Source organism: Danio rerio, chromosome 12 (assembly GCF_049306965.1).
Source record: "Danio rerio strain Tuebingen ecotype United States chromosome 12, GRCz12tu, whole genome shotgun sequence".
Classification (NCBI taxonomy): domain Eukaryota; kingdom Metazoa; phylum Chordata; class Actinopteri; order Cypriniformes; family Danionidae; genus Danio; species Danio rerio.
Window position 1 is genome coordinate 7,528,873 of NC_133187.1, and position 22,551 is coordinate 7,551,423.

At 36.1% G+C, this 22,551-nt stretch overlaps 1 protein-coding gene across 26 annotated transcripts in view; it reads right to left on the reverse strand.

Moving 5' to 3' along the window:
• Window positions 1–22,551, reverse strand: part of pcdh15b (protocadherin-related 15b) — a 506,664-nt gene that overhangs the window by 443,679 nt on the left and 40,434 nt on the right. For all 26 annotated transcript variants that reach the window (XR_012387602.1, XR_012387597.1, XR_012387592.1 and 23 more), the window contains one exon: window positions 5,115–5,218. The gene's annotated coding sequence lies outside the window, so the exon portion shown is untranslated. The remainder of the gene's footprint in view (window positions 1–5,114; window positions 5,219–22,551) is intronic.

The following is a 22,551-nucleotide window of genomic DNA, read 5'->3' on the forward strand; positions in this document are numbered from 1 at the left end:
AAATGCCAAATGATCCAGCCGGGGCTCAAAACTTTTGTTAAAAGTTTTATTGGGATGGATTGTTGGTGATTAGATTGGTGTTGGTCCGACTAGGTAGATTTACATGGAAATTAAGAATTTTAAATGATTTAAGACCTACAACAACAAATTTCAAGACTTTTTAAGGCCTAATATTTTGATTTTGAAATTTAATAGCCTGCAGACACCCTGTAAAAGCTGAAATTTTTAACCTGACCATTGCCAACTTTTTCTTAACAGTGAATAAAAAAAAACATTAAAAAAAATAATTACCAGTGTATTTAATCAAGCTTAATAAATAAATAAATAAATAAATAAATAAATAAATAAATAAATAAATAAATAAATAAATAAATAAATAAATAAATAAATAAATCTCAATTATATCCAGAAAAGCTTTGGTGTTTGATTGTCAGTAGTCTTCTGAACCAGCAACAGGTATGATAAACAAGCAACAAAGAAGAAGAATACAATTTCTCCAAGACGTATTGATGAAATGATTGGGCTGTGTTTGCATATCAAGCGCTTTAATTAAATCCCGAGGTGAACTGTGGCTAGTGCATTAACTGACTCGACAGCAGCCTCAGATAATTACTTTGATTCAGCCACGTTCGTCAAGGCAATCATTGGAAACATCCTCATAAATATTTGAAGTAGGTTCCTCTGTACTCTTGTAATTAAGACGCGCGCTCCATCTCTTCAATTAAAGACCGTTTTCTTGGTTATTATATCATTACCTTCAATCACAGACAATATGTCACATACAGTACACCACATAGACTATATAGATGTCATAGACTATATGCTATTTAGCCTTGACTATATGCTATTGATAAGCTGCTGATTCTATGTGCACTGTAAACCAGAAACTAAATAATTAATAACCTGGGGTGATAGAGTTATACACACAATAACTGTTAGTACATAATACACCACAGCTTTTGTATGTCATTTTACACTGTTCTTTCGGGAAGCATTTGCTGTCAGTATTTCCTGGCTAAGTTGTGTGGTCTTTGTAATCACAATGCTTTTATGTTGCTCAGAGTTTAGCTGAGCATTTCTTTTTCCCTTTAAGGACCCTAGTGTTCTGATGTCATTTTTGTGTTTTGGTTTTATGATGATGGTGTTGTGATGACATTTTTTTGTTTCGGTTTTATGATGATGGTGGTTGCTATGGAGCGCTATTTTATTTGTGGCAGTTAACAAGAATAAATGACACACGCATTTGCGTGCTCAAATAGAAAGTGCATCTGCGACAATTTATTAACCCTTTTAATAAATCTTATAAACTATTGAGTAAAATAAAATAAAAAATAAGAATAAAAAGAATAAAGTAGCAATATTTTGGAACAAATTGAGATTGAAAATTTTAAATAAAAAAATATATATATTATAAATAGTGACACGGTGGCTCAGTGTTTAGCACTGTGGCCTCACAGCAAGAAGGTCACTGGTCCGATTCTCGGCTGGGCCAGTTGGCGTTTCTGTGCGGAGTTCTCCTCGTGTTGACGTGGGTTTCCTTGGGGTGTTCCGGTTTCCCCACAGTCCAAAGACATGTGGTATAGATGAACTGAATAAACTAAATTGGCTGTAGTACTCTGTATGAGTGTGTGAATGAATGTGAGAGTGTATGGGTGTTTCCCAGTACTGGATTGCAGCTGGTAGGGCATCCGCTGTGTAAAACATATGCTAGAATAGTTAGTGATTCATTCCACTGTGGTAACCACAGAAAAATACAGAACTAAGCTAAGAATTTGAATAGAATTAGAAAAAAGTTTGAATGTACAGTTGAAGTCAAAATTATTAGCGCCCCTTTGAAATTTGTTCCCTTTTTTAAATATTTCCCAAATGATGTTTTACAGAGCAAGGAAATTTCCACAGTATCTCTGATAATATTTTTTTCTTCAGCAGAAAGTCTTATTTGTTTTATTTCAGCTAGAATAAAATCAGTTTTTAATTTTTTAAACACCATTTTAAGGTCAAAATAATTAGCCCCTTTAAGCTATATATTTTTTCGATAGTCTACAGAACAAACCATCATTATACAATAACTTGCATAATTACCCTAACCTGCCTAGTTAACCTAATTAGCCTAGTAAAGCCTTTAAACGTCACTTTAGGCTGTATAGAAGTGTCTTGAAAAATATCTAGTCAGATATTATTTACTTTAATGGCAAAGACAAAATAAATCAGTTATTAGAAATGAGTTATTAAAACTATTATGTTTAGAAATGTGTTGAAACAATTGTCTTCGTTAAACAGAATTTGGGGGAAAAAAATAAACACGGGGGCAAATAATTCTGACCTCAACTGTTGGTCTTTATTAACAGCCCACCTTTACACCTCTGGTATTCTCCAATTCATCCATTTGATTCATAAATATTGCAAGCATGCCAGCGTCACGCTGACGGCTTTGATTCATTTCCAAATTCCACGAGACCCCTCGCATGTTGTCTGACACAATTTTTGATGCCAGCTTTGCGCTGGATCACACCTCAACAGGACCATCAAATATTTAGAACGAAAATCCCTCATACTCCAATGCCAAATCCCCAGCAGGAGCGACCTGGAAGAATGGAGATTGAAGGAAAAGGTGCACTGACAGAAGAGAGGGAGTCGTCTAAGATTCTGCTTGTTGTCAATTTTAGTTTTTTTTTTGTGCGAGTAAACAATTCGGAAAGCTTGCAGGGGTTTGGAGATCTCTAGTCTGTAAATCTCGGCGAAGCAAAGTTTGATGCTGCTGCGTGTCAGACATACTGCTAATGTATTTGAAGAAATGAACGAGGGATCAGTGGGAATTCACTAAGAAGGAATTGCGCCTGCTGGCTGTGCTATTTATTTCCATGCGCTGTCTGCACTGTTTTAGAGGCCTATTATTCGCTGAAAGAATTATGCAAATCAAGTAACAGCGAGAAAGCACCAACTAAATTACTGCTAAATGCATTTTGTAATTCCCGGGGTGCGGGTCGGATCGGAGTGCTAGGTTGCTAAACCACGCTACCACAGCCTAGCATGCTATGCAAAAGTATTGTTTCATCATACTGCAATTGCATTGCAAAGTAATGAACGTGCTCACTTATAACAGGCACTCGCTCTTTGCTTTCATTTGATGGATTACTTCAGTCTCGCTCAATAGAACATACGGTCAAATATGTCTGCTAAATGCAATTTCAATTACAGATGTTTCATGAATAATCCGCAATGCATAATGAAGCTCATTTGCATAGAAAGGAGATGTTGAAGTGATTGTGATGACACGAATGACAATGACTTCGAGGGATAACCAAAAATGGTAATCCGGTCACTGTTCACTCATCCTTGTGTCATTCCAAATCTGTCATTTGGCATGTTTTAAAGATGTGCTTTTATTGTGGTAGACAAAAAAAATGAATAAAAATCTAATAATAACAACAACAACCTTATGTAAGAGGCTAAATTATCTTATGCATTTGTTTATATGACAAAACATGTATTTTTGACTCAAGAAGGTCCATACTGACTCCAAAGGCAGATACTGATTAGATCAGGGTCTGGTATGTTGACTTTGGGGGTTTTATTATGTGGTCACATGTTGATTGGCCAGTTTGAATGTCTCATTTGGGCTTTAGTCACACGGTCAAGAAAGATACAAAAAAAGGTGTAAAACTCTGCTCTGTCTCTTTGCCTGTCTTTTCCTGGCCTGTCTCTTCCTGCTCTGCTCCTCTCCTCCTCTGGAGTCTATCTTCTCTGACTCTACTGCAATCAGGCTAACTTCTGGGCCTGCTCTCTTTGTCTCTCTCTCCCTCCCCCTGTGTCTATCCTTACCTCTGGTAACTTTAACTTTACATTTACGCTGGGTATAATTAATATCATATGTTTTATAATTTCATATTTTATCATTTTATACAGTTATTTGTAATTATTCAGTTGTAATCACAGAGAATTATTGTCATTAAATCATCTCATTTTCAAGTATTTGTGAAATACTTATGATTTAACATCAACATTTAATTGTTCCATATTGCAATACAATACAATCACATAGTATCAACGCTCTCCCACATTTATAGCTATTAATACTGCCCTTATTTCCATTTTTGGTATGAGATTGCAAAAGAATGGTTTGACTAGAACTGTACAGTTTTTTTTACCATCAATACTGATAACTCTAAGTCACTTTTTAGGCAGAACTACAGTTCGAACCACTGTGGTTAAAACCCATTCTTACACTTATTTAGTACAATAAATCAAAACCGCTCTCATGGTCTTGTAAATATTTAGATACTTTTCATACTATAAATTTTATTAAAAAGTTATATTTAAAAAAATTTACTAAAAAGATGAATTTCTATGACTACTTAATGAACAGAAAAACAGGAACCTGCTGTTTCCCTGCAGAATTTAGCCATTCTGTGATCACAGAATTAAATGCAAAACTAATCAAATGGCACAAAATGTAGATAGGTTCAGATTTTTTTTTATTGACACAGATATATTTTAGCCAGCACATTGTTAAATTTCCATGCTATCTGCATTGTTTTAAATCAAATACCATTATATTCACACTTAAAAATCACCTTATCATATAGAAATCATGATGTGTCATGACATTATCGCAATGCATATTCAGCCAAAGCCTATTTGACCAAAGCCAAGTTCCTTGTATTGATCAGTAAATGTTTTTATTGTTGTTTATTGCTATGCGCTAGTTTTGATTTTAGTATAATTCTGTTTATTTTGTTAATGTTTTGTTTATTTTCATCATTTAATCATGTATTAAACATGACAAAGCTTGATATGATAGGAGGTAAACACTTTCTTTTCATGCTTCTCCAAAGTCCCATTAAGGCAAGTCATATCAGACGGCGGCCATCTTCAAACACCTTTCGGGCACTATGCTCAGGCATTCTGACTAAATGAGGAAACACTGAATTCTCCAAAACTGTTTGCCAAGCTTACGATTACATTACATATTTGGAATCACCAATAATATTAAAGCACAACTGTCTCAAAAAGTGTTTTTTCTAAATGTTCAAATCAAACAAAATCTGCATTTTTTTAGGTTGCCCGAGCTAATGTGCATGCACACTCGAAAGGAAAGAGATCACAACACTAACCTCATTTATAGCCGTGTTTACAGATGATAATCCCCTGGATAATGATCGTCAGATTGCACTGGTCTTCTGAAGTGATTCACAACTTGGTCTTGATGGTGAATCTCCTACAGAAAAGAAAGTGACTCTTTGTTTACCAAGTTTGTGGGCATTTGAGTAATTGCTGTCATGTTATGTGCATTTGACATGACGAACTGTACTCCATGTTTGTCCGATGCAGATTACAAAAACAAAAAACTTTTGTTTTCAAGTGCAGTGGGTTCATTTAAAAATACAGATTTCAAGCTTCAAGTGGATATATTTCTTATGTTTGTGAAGTATTCGCTGAGATTACAGTGTGTTTGTTGACCACAAAAAAATTGTTGTAAAAGCATGTCTGATCCGAGCTTCTCCTCGGAGAAATGTCAGTCTATAACGATCAATGATTGGCTCCATGGGGGTTCATCCGCCATATTGACCGTTACACATTTCCCAATTCAAATCTATATAAGTGACATGTCTTGTGTATTCTAGAGTCTTTGGCTTCTCTCAGTTATACATCTATATAAATTATAGATACTTTTAATAAATTATTAAAGGCTCTTGATGTCGAAATAATGAAGATCTGATGTGTACAATTGTGTATATATTTCACAGCAAAACAACAAAAAAAATTCTGCAAATACTGATGTAAATTTTGAGAAATTTTGAGACCAAATCAGTCATTTTTGGCAGCAACAATCAGAAATTGAGAAACGGGAAGTCAAATTTTAAACGACTGATATTTCATGGGTTGGACGAAAAAATATATAAAACAAGGATGTCTGGAATAGACCTATTAAAAATCCATGCTATTCCTGAAACTCCATGGCCAGGACCTATTAATCTATTAAAATGAAAGCCACAATAATAAACATATATACAAATAAAATAATATAAGATTAAAAACGCTAACATTCATACATCCAAGTATTGAAAATTCAAGAGTTTAGATTTGTTGTATACTATTTTCTTCCTGATAAAAGAAAATGCAACATTACCTGAGCATTTAGTTTCATTTTGAGGTCAATTTTGAAATGAAAAGTGAATAATAATTGAGAATGCAGATTTCTGCATGGAGTGAATGTGCCCTATAGTGTTTACTATCCACAGTCTGCACACTTACTGCATGTTACACAACTTTCATATACATAGAACAGGGTCTGCAGAGTCGAAAAGGTTAAGCTCTTCAGCCTAATCTGAATTAACCCCTTTGTTGTTTGGTATCAGTTACGACCTTCAGCCGCACTTCTAAGAGAAGGTCATTGAGTCTTGTTGGATGAACAACCAACAATGTTGTGTTCTTCCTCAAGTCATCGTGAATCAATGCGGAGTGTTAAATAATGACCTTAAGTTAATTGAGACATCCTCTCAGACGAATTAGAATAGATTTTTTCAAGTGCACCGAGTCGGCCTTGCACACAAAATTCAGTGCTCAACTAGAAATTAAGATAAATACTTGGGTTATATCAAGCAGGCATCAATAAAATAAACATGAGTACCAAAACCTGTCTCTTACTTACCAACCACAATACATTTTAACCAGGTTTCGTTCTTTTGCACTGGGAAGTTTAAAAAGTACATTGGATTTAGCGATATTTGCATTTAAATACACACATACTGTGCATATGTAGGCTGTAAAAAGTGCTGTGTTCCACACAATTCCTTCATGTTGTCCCAAATCTATTAAGGTAACTTATTTGTTTTTAAAAATGTAAGTAGATTGAACATTAATCTGTGGTTGCCACAGAACATTAAAGTTGTCCCAGTGCTTCCCACACATAGATTTTACTTTTATATTAACTGCCGCCCAAGTAGATTTAGTGACTGTTTTTTTGTATTGATGTCATCCAGCATTTGTATCTGCCCAACACAACAAAACATCCATGATCTATTAAAAAGTAGAAAAACTTCTCTCATCAACCCGTATTTTACTGCTTGTTCTGTCAACACTCCCACAGACAGTCACGCCCCATTCACGCGGGGCGTCAGCTTCAACGCTTCCTATTCACTTTGAATGGGTGACATCAGGAATTGCCGAACTGCATTGTGGATCCGTTGGCGCCGCTTCAGAGGCGTTGCTCGCTGCAGAAGTTGGGACTTGCTCGACTTTTCAATCGTCGAAAGAAGCGTCAGCCAATCAGGTAGCTGTATGCAAATACACCAGCTCAGACAGTAGCCTATAGCTGACTAATTTCATTGGCTGACGCTGCTATGACGATCGCGTCAGCCCCAACTTCAGACACGCCCTCTGCCAAGCATTGACGCTGAAGCCCCGTGTAAATGAGGCATCACATGTGCTCTGCAGACCCAAAGAAATGTGCCTTTTTGCATCCAGGTGGGTTTCTAAATCTACTAAAATGTCTAGGATTTGGCTTTCGCTTTCTAAAGCTGTCGTTAATTTTATGCGTAAAGCAGCAAGAGCAAGAGAAATACTAAATTCTTTTTCTTTAAAATCTGAACTACTCGAAAAACTTTGATGAATACTAGGAGAGGATAAAACGACATCTTAATTGCCAGCAAATTATTTGTACACCAATTTGAACAACTCATTTGCCTTATTTAAAAAATCGACAAGCTTTATTCTCATAATTATTACATTCTTTTGAGATACTGTCTGTTTTTAATCCTTTTTTCGATCATTTATTTCTGATTTGCGGTATACTGTTTTAATTTGATGCTGTCAATGTATTGCATATTTTATACATCTAAAATGCCTTGGCAATCCTGTACAAAATGTCATGTCAATAAAACAGCCTGAACTTGAATGCGAGAGGGAGAAAAAGCAGATTTTAGCCATCTGTGGGTGCACGTGGCTTTGGAATTGCAAAAAAGTAAGGAAAATAGTGTTTTGTTTTTTTTTCCACAGTCTTATTTTTACTTTAACCCAGAGGAAAAAAACACTTTATATATATTTTTTTTAATCAAATAATGTTTTGTTTGTCGCATATAGTTAATTATTTATGTGATGCGGCTAGTATATTTGAGACCAGTGAGAAGCACTGTGTCCTAAAGAAATACTCAAGAATTGTGTTGATTCAGCTCATTTTGAAGTAGTTTGAATAAACAGCTATATCATTTTTGGGGTGTGCATTTAATCATTCATTCTTTAATTTTCTTTTTGGCTTAGTCCCTTTAATAATCAGGGGTCGCCACAGCAGAATGAACCGCTAACTTATCCAGTACGTTTTTACACAGTGGATGCCTTTCAAGCTGCAACCCATCCCTGGGAAATATCCACACGCACTGATTCAAACTGATGCAAAGCTCTACATTTCAACGTGCATTTTATTGTCAGTAACGGTTGTAACAGGGGAAACAGTAATTCATTTGATTTGTTACTAAAAAAAGTATCGCCATTACTAATGCCGTTTATTTATAGCACCGTTGTTCCCATCGCTGCAAATCACCTTTGATCATCATGGTTTTACTGCAGTAGAACTAATGTAGATACACTAACGTTCATACCGTATAGTAGTATTGTTTGTGGTATTAAAAGAAAGGCATACTGCACTAAAACCACACCAATAATGATTCTGTTTTCATTTGTTTTTGCATTTCTATTTAAACTAAGATATAAAAATACATTGGAATGTTACAGTACTCACAGAATCCAAACAATTAGATTCTTAATAACACCAGAAACAAACAAAATATAGGGTGTATACCACCAGGGTGTTTATTTAAAGGTCTGCCGCCTCCAAACTTGACAAAGAAAAAAAATTGCTCCTTGACTTTGGAATACAAATGCACAGACTTCTCTTTATGTGAAGAGTCCTGCTGTGAGATTATAAAAGAAAAATAATCCTGATCGAGCTGTGATGCTTGACTGCTGTATGAGATCCAAATTAGACATGCAATTTAGCTTCTACATGAAAGAGGTTCTATCCTGGAGAAAGAGAATATTGCCGTCAGCGCAAACCAACGCCTTAAATTAGGAACCAAAATACAGCGAATACAAAAAGTTACATGCATAAAGCTGCAGTTCTTATCACAGCATCCAGGTTGCACGAATGCAATATCAGGCAAACAGCATCTGGTACAATACCACCGAAAAAAGGGCACGCTAAAAGAGAGATGCCTTCCATTTGGAAATTTAGTATGCAAAACACACACCCACTCGACAGTTTTAGCATAATGAGAGTTAAGGGGGAGATTTTTCCAGCAGCCAACTCTACCTCCACCCATGTTTCCCATTTCACAGCAGATGGTTGTGTTTGCTCCAACTTGCATCAATTTACAAAAAACAGAATGAGCATGGATTTTCCGTAAGCGCGCACGAGCAAATTCAATTAACATTTCAGCTGAGTCCAAATTCAGAATCCCCTCAGCATCATGAACGTCGCCAGCGCTGAGTAAATGAAATAATAAGGAACGCATGTTGAGAGACTTTATGGGCTGCAGGTCAGCCTGTATTGAGTTTTACCAGGGTAACCACCAGGCTAAGCCAAAACATTCAGCTTAGGCTTATTAGAAAAACGAAATAGTATTGAAATTTTCATCTGTAAATTTCACACATTAAAAAGTAAATTCGACCTCATGTTGTGTCAATAGAATTAACACACTCTCTACAAAACCTTTGTCTGTTATAAAAAAAAAAAAAAAAATATATATATATATATATATATATATATATATATATATATATATATATATATATATATATATATATATTAGGTAATTTTTTTTTGTTTTTTCACATGCAAAAAGACGTTTTGAGAGGTGTTTTGACTATTCAGGGCTGCCATACAAGCTAAGACAAAATCCAAAATAGAAATGCTAGCTGCATCCCAAATGGCACACTGTACACTATGCACTTACACACTTAACAGCATAGTATATGAATGTAATGTTGTCCCAAATAGAACACTAAAGTTTTTTTAATAAGCAGAAACTCAAACCGTTTCCCTGATGATGTCCGACGGTTGCCAATTTTGCAAAATAAACGAGCAAACTACCAAACAACACCTGCCATAAGTATAACCGCGCTCTGACCCTAATGCTTGAAGTGTCCAACATTCCACACATCATTTTAACAGTTGAGTAAGTGCATCATCCAGGTATTTAAAGTGCACTTATTATTTTTAGAATTTCAGTGTGAATGCACCACTTACACTATTTATAGTACAAAATGGCATAGAACAATGCACAAGTATGTGATTTGGGATCTTAATCTACTTGGTTTCGCAACACAAAGCTTTATGATAAGCAAAGTATGGAATACAAAGACACGGTACAAAGACTGATTGTGGCAGGTGACTGCGGAACAGCCTGGAAACCATGTAGGTAAGTACTCATTTCAAATTAAATGGACAATTCAAGAGTTCACACTTAGCTGATGATTGATTATAAGCAAGTTTGGCATGCTGTCCCAGGGGAGAGCCCTGAGCTCAAAGGTTCTTGAGCCCTGGGCTCCCTCCCGTTTGGAGAGCGAGTGGGGAGCCTTGAGCTCAGGTAGATCTCGACAACTCCCCCTTGATTAAAACTGATGACTAAAAATTGAATGCTATGAAAAGATATGCTGCATGGTGAGAGATTAACTGTAGTGCAAAATTTAGATTTATCAATTTACTTGTTGTGCATGTTTTTGGAATGTAGGAGGAAACCGGAGGACCCGGGGAAAACCCACGCAAGCTTGGGAAGAACATGCAAACTACACACAGAAACTACCACCGGCCAGTTAAATGACAAGAACCGGACTAGACTAGACTAGACTAGACTAGGACTAGACGTTCTTGCTGTGAGGCGACAGTGCTAATCACTGGGCCACCGTGCTGCTCTATGGAGGGAAAGGTGAAGAGGTAGGGGTGGAAGGGGGGATTCTTCAAATCGAAGATGACTAGTGAAAAAACCCTGGCTCTTTATAGTGGGTTAGAAATGGCCTGATTGGTGGATCATGCATACTAATGCAGAACTAGCCATGTTCAATCATAATCACGTGCTCCTCTCGAAATTAGTTTATGAACAAACTTCACCAAAATTATCTTCACTATCCGAAGACCCAATTTTGTATTGTTTTGCTAATTATTTCAAAACTGATTAATTAATACGCATCGGATTGGATTAGAATAAAAAACTCACATGAAAAGACCTTAAGTCTCAATAAATTATAGAGGTTTTAATATTCAAAGCAGCTGTTTTAGGGCGGTCAATGAAGACGATAGGCTGCCATTATGCAGAATTGTTTTAAACCTACAAAGGTTTGTGCTGGAGGACTGAAATTGTTTCACAAGACAAATTGTTTCAGGCAGTTCAAAAGGGTGCCCTTTCTTTTGGGAGCCAATAACTTCATTTAACATGCACTTTGATCTTTGCAGGACCTTTTTACATTCACAAAGCAATTGCTATATAGACTACATGAAAGTTAATATCCAAAAAGAGGCAATTAGGGGCACTTTAAGACAGTATAATGACACATATTAAACTTTATCCAAACTTTTCATGTTCACTCAAAACAACTGACTGTTTATAAAAATACTCACTACAGCATTTTACTCATCAGAGTTTGTTTATTTTATTTATTGTTTTAGAGCATTAAGTGGTTAAAGACAAGTTAACTCATGGTCACATACTGTATGCTGTCAGAAAAGCAGCTCCCATTTAACATCAAGCATGTCCGATTCACATGCTTCTTAGTCTTTTTAGTATTTTGGCAAAAGAAATAAATACAAATAAATAAAAGTGTGAATAGCAGTTTTTTTTTATAATGGACTTCAATATTTTTCAACAAAATGTGCATTTATTTTTTAAATAAATAAACTCTTATATTAATTATAAACCATTGATTTATTCGTGACACACCTCAACAAATTAACTTTTCACAACAAGCTCTAAGCTGGTTTAAATCATACCTGGATTGTAGACAGCAACGTGTTCAGATTAACGGTGTGAAGTGTGAAGACTTCAAAAATGCAAATTAGGTGTGCCACGAGGCTCAATATTGCTTTTGTGCTTGTATACAAATGATCTACCTGAAAGTTAGTGATCTACCTCAAACCAATGAGGTTGGTTGTCAAATGTATGCAGATGATACAGTTATTTATGTAACAGCAGAAACTTCACAGAAGGCTGCAGAAATGTTAACCAAGCAACTGGTCTGTATTTCCCACTGGCTGCAGGACAACTGTATAACTTTAAATTACAACAAAACGGTTTCAATGTGTTTTTCCTTAAAATACAGAGCACTAGATGTATTTAAAATCCAAATTGCCCAAAAGGAAATCAAGGAAGTGAGTGAATTTAAATACCTAGGTGTCATCATAGACTCAAAGCTTAAGTTTGATGCCCATATTAAGAAAATATCTAAGACAAATTTAAACTCTTTTCGAATGAAAAGACATATATATCTCTTAAACCAGTGCAAATGTTTGTGCATGCTATCATATCATGTATGTCTTATAGTGCAATAATCTGGGGGCAAGCAACTCAATCAGTTGTTAGGCCTGTAATGTCTCTTTACAGACTTTAAAAGTAATGGATCAAAAACCAATAATTGTCAACATTGTCAAATTCCTAAAAAATATAACTTAAGTTTTTATGTTTTATTAAAAAAGTTTCTGCTTTTAAAAACCATGTTTAAATGTATCCATGGTCTTTCCCCTAAAGTAGTCTGTGAGTTGATAAATTCAGCAGTGATGGGGTGAAGACTAGAGGGGCAGTAACTGGGAACTAGAGATCTGCACGGGACTACATTTTGAATCCCGCTCACGCCCGCACCCGCCAGGTTTTAGCCTGAACCCGACCGTTCCCGCTTATATTAAGAATTTATTGTCCCGCTGCCCGACCCGCCCCATTTTCTGGCCGCCGCGCCCGATCCCGCTAAAGAGCGGGGGAGAACAAAACCGAAAATCCCCCAGCTATACAGTCCAGACAGCCAAGCTGTCTGTATAAACACACACAGCACCAAGCACACACACACAGACAAATCTCTCTCTCTCATACGCGCGCACGCACTAACACACACAAGCACCAAGCAGACACACAGGCGTTTGCTGTTATATCAACTCAAAGGCTTGTAATACCATGTATCAAGTACCAATGTAATACCAAAAGGTTTTATATAAAGGTATATAAATACTGAGTCGCGCCAGCTCCGGGCCGCAGCGCACATTACTCTCGGGCCGATTCTGGCGCGGATGCAGCAGCGTCGGCTCGCTTACGGCCGCCGCATCTGACCCGATTGATTCGGGCCGGAATCGGGCAGTGAGTCCACAAGCATCCGGTAACCGGCAGCCGGAGCCGGGCTGAGTGGTAAGTCTCCGGCAGGCGAGAATCTAGCCAGAACTGGCCCGAGTGTATTTTGCTATCTGGGAAAGCTCTCTCTCTCTCATTCATTCGCGCGCACTAACATATACACACACACACACACAAGCACCAAGCACACACACAGGCAAAGCTTGCTCTCTCTCTCTCTCTCTCTCTCTCTCTCTCTCTCTCTCTCTCTCTCTCTCTCATTCGCATAGCAATATCCGCGATATTGCTAGACAGCCCGCTCCCGTCCCAAATTAAACCCGTTACCGACTGCTCCCGCGATTTATTCGGAAATTTATTCCCGTGCCGCAGAAATCTGGTCGGGTCCTGCGGCGCCCGCGGGACAGCCGCGGGAATGCAGACCTCTAGTGGGAACTGTAGAATCCGCAGATGCAGAACCACTGTGGGTCAGTCATCCTTTTCAGTAAAAGGAATACCATGGAATTCACATCTATGGAATACCATGCCTGTTGATTTAAAGTTACAATAGGAACTCCCAGTTTTTCTGTAAAGCTGAAAGAATGATGGAAATCTTGAGGAAGTCAAAAAATGTTGAATACTTTACTACTCTACTTAAGTATGGTGCTTAGAGAGCACTTCAACTTCTACTCAAGTCAAGTTTTTGATAGAGTACTTTTACTTAAGTCTGGGTCTCCAGTACTTTATACTTCTCTGCTACACAGTCACCTGATCTAAATATTATTGAGCCACTTTGGGTTTTTTTGGAGGAGCGAGTCAGGAAAAGTTTTCCTTTACCAGCATCACAGTGACCTGGCCACTATCCTGCAAGAAGAATTGCTTAAAATCCTTCTGGCCGCTGTACAGGACTTGTATCTTTCATTCCCAAGATGAACTGATGTTGTGTTGTTTGCAAAAGGAGGCCCTACACCATACTAATAAATGAATATGATTGTTAACGGAGGTGTAACGAAACTAACTGCGGTTATACGTGATTATAATAAGATGGTTTGCGACTAAACTGTATATACAACATAATATTTCCTCATGCACACATATACACGTTTCCAATTATCTTAGTTTAGCCATAATTCACTTACTTAATGGATGTTATTTAGATTTAGCTCATTAATTCTGTGCCGATGGATTAAACACAATTACTCTTGCGCTTCAGTGAATCTAAAGCGGCAGAACCGTGAATAGCAGATCCCGTCAACACATCAATAACAGCCAAAGATGCTTTATGATGTAGTTTATTTAATGTGCGATGCATTCAGCAGGAGCTTATGCAGCATGTTCATTTCAGCTATTGATTTTGGTCTAACTTGTCTTTCATGAAGTTAGATCTGAGGGCAGGCGGGTTGCCTTTATATAATCATTAGTCATTGATTGTGTTAATGTATGAGTTGGTCACACTAGCTCTCTTAAAGATCATTAGTGGTGTTTGCTAAGGCAAGCATCATTACTACTATCGCTCATCTATAAACCCCTAATGCTAAGAATTGTTTTTGGTGGACTATCGGTGGTACTGATGTGAATGATGGCTTGGATTGGAATGAGATTTGGTGTGTACACTGGGAAAAACCTTTTCACCACTGTCTGTCAGATGTGTCATATCGTTTCGTACTTCAATTACTTGGTCAACCAATCTTAAGGTGTGTTTTCATGCTAGGTATTTTGCTGTGGAGAGTTAGTTTGATGTCAAAGGTCTTTTTTTAGAGTGAAAGTCTTTGTTTAAACTTGTTTTCAAATAATTTGAAAGCAACCTGTCAGATATGCTTGATAGTATTGATATATAGTTGGCATCTTAATATTATGGCTGTCAAACATTTTAGATTTTTCAACTAACTAATAACATAGCGTGTTGATTATTCTAATCAATTTAAATGGATCTCATGATGTTTGATTGAAATATTTAATCTATGTTTTGGTTTCTTTATCCCAAAGATAAATTTGGAATAATCTAATTTAGAATTTTGACATACACTACCTGGCCACTTTATTATGTAGGTACTGTATTAGGTACTGGAAATATTCCTCAGAGATTTTGGTCCATATTGACATGCATTGCTGCAGATTTGTCGACTGCACATCCATGATGTAAAACTCCCGTTCCACCACATTCCAAAGATGTTCTATTGGCTTGAGATATGGTGACTGTTTCGTGACACAGCTCTTTTGCTCTCACCATGGTGCTCACTCTCACTTCAACAGCCAGAAACAAACCGAAATACATTTCAGAGGTTTAGAAAGGCCTCATTCAAAATGCTGAGTAAGAATTCACTAATAACGTGCACCTGTTGTGGTACACCTGTCTGTGATTTGAGCCATTTTAAAGAGCGAATAAATGTGAGGTGTCCTAACTTTTTCCTTTTTGTAGAATTAAATCTTAAATTTAAATACAATTTTTTCAATTTTAATTATATTACAGTCATCCTTCAGTATTGTTAAAATTGTGGGTAAATAACCATATATTAAAAAACTTTTCAAATTACCCAAGCTATCATAGGGTGTCCTATTTTCTTCACATGACTGTACGGGATTGAGCTAAACTTTTGGTCATTCGTGCCTATACCAAATGTCGGTTTCAATGGTGCCTTTAGCAAAAATCTTGGGCTGTGGACAATGTTAAACCTGTACTGTCCACCTTTACTGTCTTTCCCACATCCGGGAGAGTTACGGTGTGGAGAAGCCCTAAAGACGTGTATCACCCAATCTGTTGCATGCCCAGAGAGAAGCATAGGGGTAAATAGGTAATGGTTTGGGCTGCAATATCATGGCATCCCCTAGTTATACAAAGTACTTGTGCCAGATGGTTGTGTCACTGCCATGGACACAGAACCATTCTGGAGGACCATGTGCAACCAGTGGTTTAAACATTGTATCTTGAAAGCAGTGCCATGTATCAGAATGATAATGCACCAATACACACAGCAAGACTGATGACAGAGTGGTCTGATAAACATGAAAGTGAAGTTGAACATCTTCCATGTTCTGGAAAATGGCCAGCACAGTCACCTGAACTAAATATTATTGAGCCACTTTGGGTTTTTTGGAGGAGCGAGTCAAAAAACGTTCTCCAAAAAACGCATCACATAGTGACAGAATTCTACGGCATATCAGAGGGTGCGTGAGGAACATGTGAGACAAACTGTCCAAAAATTAAAGCTGAAATTTAACTGGACCATGCAACATGACAATGACCCAAAACATACCAGTAAATCAACCAATTACTGGCTGTAAACTAGAAAATGTGGAGTCCTTGAATAGCCAAGTTAAAGCCCAGATCTTAATCCCATTAAGATGCTGTTGGGTGACTTGAAACAAGCAGTACATGCAAGAAACCCCTCAAACATCTCCCAGCTAAAAGAATTCTGCATTGAAAAGTGGGCAACACTTTCCTCAGACAAATGTCAGAGACTGGTAGATGGCTACAGGAAACATCTCACTGCAGTTATTTCAGCCAAAGGGGTTAACACGAGCTATTAAGGGGTAGGGTGTCCTAACTTTTTCTTCAGTTCCTTGCATTTTTGTAGAATTACATTTACAGAACAATCCACTTTAAATAGTTTGCTTATGTTACCTTAATAATTCTGCATTGTTAAAAATAAGGTTAAATAACCATAAATATTTTAAAAAATGTACAAAACACCCAGGCTTTTATAGGGTGTCCTAATATGATGTCCGAATATATATGCATGACTGTACATTAACCCTGTGGAGCTCCCGACAAACAGTTTTGGGGGAAACAGAAGAGTTGAGGTGCACATTTAACTCAGCAGTGAGTTGGGCAGTATGAAAACGCAGTATGAGTGTATGAAATCTAAAGAAATATTAGAGATATCTGTATGTGTCAAAGTGAATGAATTGCTGCCATGACTATAACTTTATTTATTAGCATCAGTGACGTTATGATGAATTTAGTTAGATATTATGTTGACATATTGCACCAATCTGTAATCCAAGTCTGATCTGTCAAACTTAACTTGCTCTCAGCAGAAGTAGCCTGCAAATTCCCAAAGGTAAGTCTTTCAATTTAATTTAATAACAGGCCCTGCTGATTTTAATCACATTTTCAAGCTAAAAAAAAATCTGTTGAGTGATTTTTTTTCTGGTGCAGTTATTGTTTGATTAATGGTGATCACAGACAGTCATTGTTCTTTTTCTTTTGAAATTGCCTTAAAATGTTCTTCATTAAATTGACTGATTTTAATATAACGTTCCTGCCTCTATAAATAAACGAAACAAGCAAATGTTCATGTAACTGCGTAAAACAAGTAATTAAACCAGCACAATGACAAATTACGCCATATTTAGAAGTGAACACATTTATGCTACATTTATGATACTAAATTTGGTTTAAAGCATTGAAAGAACATCAGTATGCCATTCGTAAGCTTTGTTTTTTTGTGTGCAGTTGTGTTTGATTACTGGTGATCACAGGGAGTCTTTGAATTGTTCTTTTTAGGGATGTACTGATGCAGATACTTGGATCAGATATCGTTTCGGACCCAACATATTTTTGCTGGATCTGGTATCAGCCAGCTGGTACCAATCCAAATCCAATCTTGCGCATGCGCTATATTCTGAGTAATTTATAAGCCGACAAAAGCCATGAAGGTAGCTTATAATAAAAGGGCCTAGAAAAATGTCATGTAGGCCGACTATATCCCAAATATTCTAAAGCCATTCGCTTCCTTCCGCTGCTTTCAAACTGCATGTCGTGTTCATGAGAACTCGAAAAACTTTCTCCAAGACTATTTGTTCCTATTAGTTTAAATAATTAGTGGAGAAATGCCTTAAGTTTAGCATTAAATGAAGTGAGTGGGCACTGATCAACCGGTGCTTTTTAAAACACTATTGGTTGGGTTTAAGGAAGGGGGTGGATGGGGTATCGGTCAGTCAGTCAGTCAGTAAGTTGACAGCGGCCTCTGGTAGATTTACGCAGGACAGGCAGGTGTGTAAAGCGTGTCCTAAATAACTATGAGATTGCATGAAATCACCATTACTAAATCATCCATGTTGTTAATGTCATGTGATTAATCTCTTGATCAATTTCACAATCTCTTAAATTGCTTCACATTTTGCCCAATTGATACCTCACAGATATCACGCTTTAAAGGTCTCTTTCAAAATAAAAGAAAATGCATGTTGTTTTTTGTGTGTGTTTTTGTGTGCTGCTCCCACATCTGATGGTCATTGAGCCTCAGAATGAGTCAATTCACTTGCACATATGATGGCAGGACTGCCAAGCCATTCATCTCTTCAACATTACACTGAAAAGAAGAAACAGTACTGAAGAACTGATGAGCTGGCGATACACACTAGTAATATACATACATATATATGAAATATTATATATACAATTAAAGTCAGAATTATTAGCCCCCCTTTGTTTTTTTTTTTTTTAATTACTTCACAAATCATGTTTAACAGAGTAAGTAAATTTTCACAGAATGTCTGATAATATTTTTTTTCTTTTGGAGAAACTCTTATTTGTTTTATTTCGGATAGAATAAAATCAGTTTTTGATTTTTTAAAAAACATTTTAAGGTCGAAATTACTGACCGCTTTTAACTATATATTTTTTCGATAGTCTACAGAACAAACCATCATTATGCAATAACTTGCCTAATTACCCTAACCTACCTAGTTAACCTAATTAACCTAGTTTAGTCTTTAAATGTCACTTCAAGCTGTATTGAAGTGTCTTGAAAAATATCTAGTAAAATATTATTTACCATTTATCATGACAAAGATAAAATAAATTATTATTAGAAATGAGTAATTAAAACTATTATGTTTAGAAATGTGTTGAAAAAATCTTCTCTCCGTTAAACAGAAATTAGGGGGGGGGGGTAATAATGCTATTTATATGCTTTATGCTTTAATGCTTTATAAGTTAATAATCTGCCTGTCTTTTTATTTATATTATTTTATATGACTGTTACCACCTACATTATATGAATGTAACCGCATAGAGTACATGAATACAATTAATCATGCTTAGAAAAGAAAATGTTGGCAGTCATAGTGACTTTATATATTAATAGTGTATGTTGTTAATTATATGATTCAATGAACAGTTCATATTTGTAGACAGAAGAGTATATTCATTATTTATTTTTGACTGATCAATCGTTTATCTGGTTACAAAATGTTTCCAGAATAATAAAGCAACATCAGAACTCAGCGTTAAATATTTTATGAGTGACTTCTTGTCAAAAACCAAGTTCTTCTGCCAATATCTAAAGATTTTGAGTCTTTCCTAAACATGCAATCTACCAATAACATTAGATCGACAGCACCAGGAATGGCCATGAGGGACTTCAGAAAAACAAATATAACAAAGTTATATAAGGCAACTCAACCAGGCCTCAACCTTCTGCACTGTACCTAATGCGAGAATTATTTAACATTAGATACTATATAATCCCATTAAAAATGCTTGCTGATATACATGTACTGAATAGAATATATATCTGGAGTGATTTTTGCTTTGTAATTTTTAAGATATATTTTCATTGTCAGCAACGATAGGGCGAAGCAGTGGCGCAGTAGGTAGTGCTGTCGCCTCACAGCAAGAAGGTCGCTGGATTGAGCCTTGGCTCAGTTGGCGTTTCTGTGTGGAGTTTGCATGTTCTACCTGCATTCGCGTGGGTTTCCTCCGGGTGCTCCGGTTTCCCCCACACTCCAAAGTAATGCGGTACAGGTGAATTGGGTAGGCTAAATTGCCCGTAGTGTATGAGTGTGTGTGTGTGTGTGTGTGCGAATGTGTGTATGGATGTTTCCCAGAGCTGGGTTGAGGCTGGAAGGGCATCCGCTGCGTAAAAACCCTTTCTGGATAAGTTGGCGGTTCATTTCGCTGTGGCGACCCCGGATTAATAAAGGGACTAAGCCGACAAGAAAATGAATGAATGAAACAGCAACAATACTTAAGAAGCTTAAAAAAAATAAAAAAATTAATTCACCATCCAATTCTCCTTTGAATCTGTCTTAGGAATCTCCAGAACCTTGTGAAAAGCAGTAGCAGGTTATCCAAGTACTTTTCTGCCTATTGTCTCATGAACACCACACATTTTAACATATGGGCTCATATGTCTTTTTATTATCCCTATATTGTAAAAAAAAATACATCTGCGTAACTGTATTGAATGTGTGATACCTTAATATTATAAAAGTATGATTTTATTCCATTGAACATGCAGATAATGCACTTACGGCCTTTTGTTCAGATATGAGTTCAACATGTTCACTTTGTAAAACTGTAAAATTAAAGGTGTGAAAGTAAAATACATTAACATTTTAAATCATTATGCTTAATACCCCCTCGATATGCATGCAATAGAGAATGACACATTTAAAGTACTTGATTTTAAACTAAAGTGAATAATTTTTGTAGATTTTAACTTATACAGTAATTGCATTTACTTTAGCACAAGGACTGTATAATGTACATCAGGGGTGCTCAACCTTGTTCCTGGAGATCGACCTTCCCAAAGAGTTCAGCTCAAACCCTGATCAAACACACCTGAACCAATTATAGGACCTGAACAGCACTTGATAATTACAATTATGAAACACATTTATAGCATTAAATATAGCACATTTATTTTAGCATCACTTTAAAGGATGACACACTTAAAGTACTTGATTTTCATTTGTAGCTGAAGTGAATAATTTATGTCAATTTTAACTTTTAATAATGAAAATTATTGTAAAAGTAAGTTTTAAAAGTTGAAAAAAGGTACCACATATTTTCTTGATTATTATGTTTTAGTTAGTGAGGTACATTGTCATTCAAGAGTGAGTAGCAGGTATATTTATCCTTGTAGATTTAAGAGTAAAACAGGTAGAAAGTCATTTTTGTGCTCTAGCTTTTGCTGGGAATGAGAATTGCATAGGAGTTTTAAAGAGATTCAATTATTTGAGAGTGTTTTTAAAAAGGAAAAGAAAAAATGGTTTTACGGTTGAAGTTGAGAAGTTGCTGAGCTGATGATGTTTGCCCTCCATTTATGATTTGCTCGTTCATTTTTTAGGAATAGAGGACCACAATGGAAAGAAGTCTGTGGCTTTTTTGTATATTTTATCCTTGACAGTTTGTAAAATATGTATGACTTGTTTGTATATTTTTGTTAAAGTTGTCAAATAAAATCAATCAATCAATCAATCAACTTATAGTTGCATTACTTTTGCACAAAGACTGTAAATGTACATATTTTTTTCTTTACAATTACATTTTTAGAATTAAATATAGTACATTTATTTTAGCATCACCTTAAAGAATGACACAAAGTACTTGATAGAAGTCAATGAATCACTTGTGTAGATTTTAACTTATTATTGCATTACTTTTGAACAAAGGACTGTATAAAGTGCATTCTTTTACTTCGTGCAAAATGAATAAATGTATAGCATTAAATAAAGTACTATTATTTTAGCATCACTCTAAAGGATGACTCACTTAAAGTACTTGATTTTTATTTTAGTAAATGAATCATTTGTGTAGATCTTAACTTATAAATACATTAGTTTTGCACAAACGACAGTTTTCTTTTTGCTAAACAAATAGATTTATAGCATTAAATATAGTAGATTTATTTTAGCATTACTTAGTTCTTAAATAATATCTAAATACAGTTGAAAAAAAAACAACTATATTTCTCCTTGTACTGATTTTAAAAAGTTGAATCATTTCTGTGTAATAATGTTGGCACACTCCTCAAGAAACCTTTTTTGCACAGATGGAAACATGAATATTATAATAGACCTTTAAAAAAAGGGGGGGGGGGGGTGAGTTCCACGTGAACCTTTCCATCTTGTGTCAACTGGGAACAAACCAGAGTTGAATCTAGCCAGCATGACAGGGCCGAGATTACACAGCTTACACCCTATGATGAAGATACTTCTGATTTTTATTTTTTTTTTTTAATGGATTTTATGAATTTCTGCCATGGGAGACAGAGCGCGCCTTACCAGGGTACAGTTTCTTATGTGCTTTGCAAACACCATGTACAACTCTAATTTTCTGCACTTTGAACAGAACCAGTAGCTTTTGCCTCTCCAGACACTTTATCTTTTGACGGCTACAATATGATGCAACGAAGCAAATATGGAAATCTGCTCTTCTAAAATATCCTATTCAATTATTGCATGGGCGAGTGCTATTCGTTTAAAGTTTGAAAAGGTTGCCATAAAAGATTCCAATTTATGT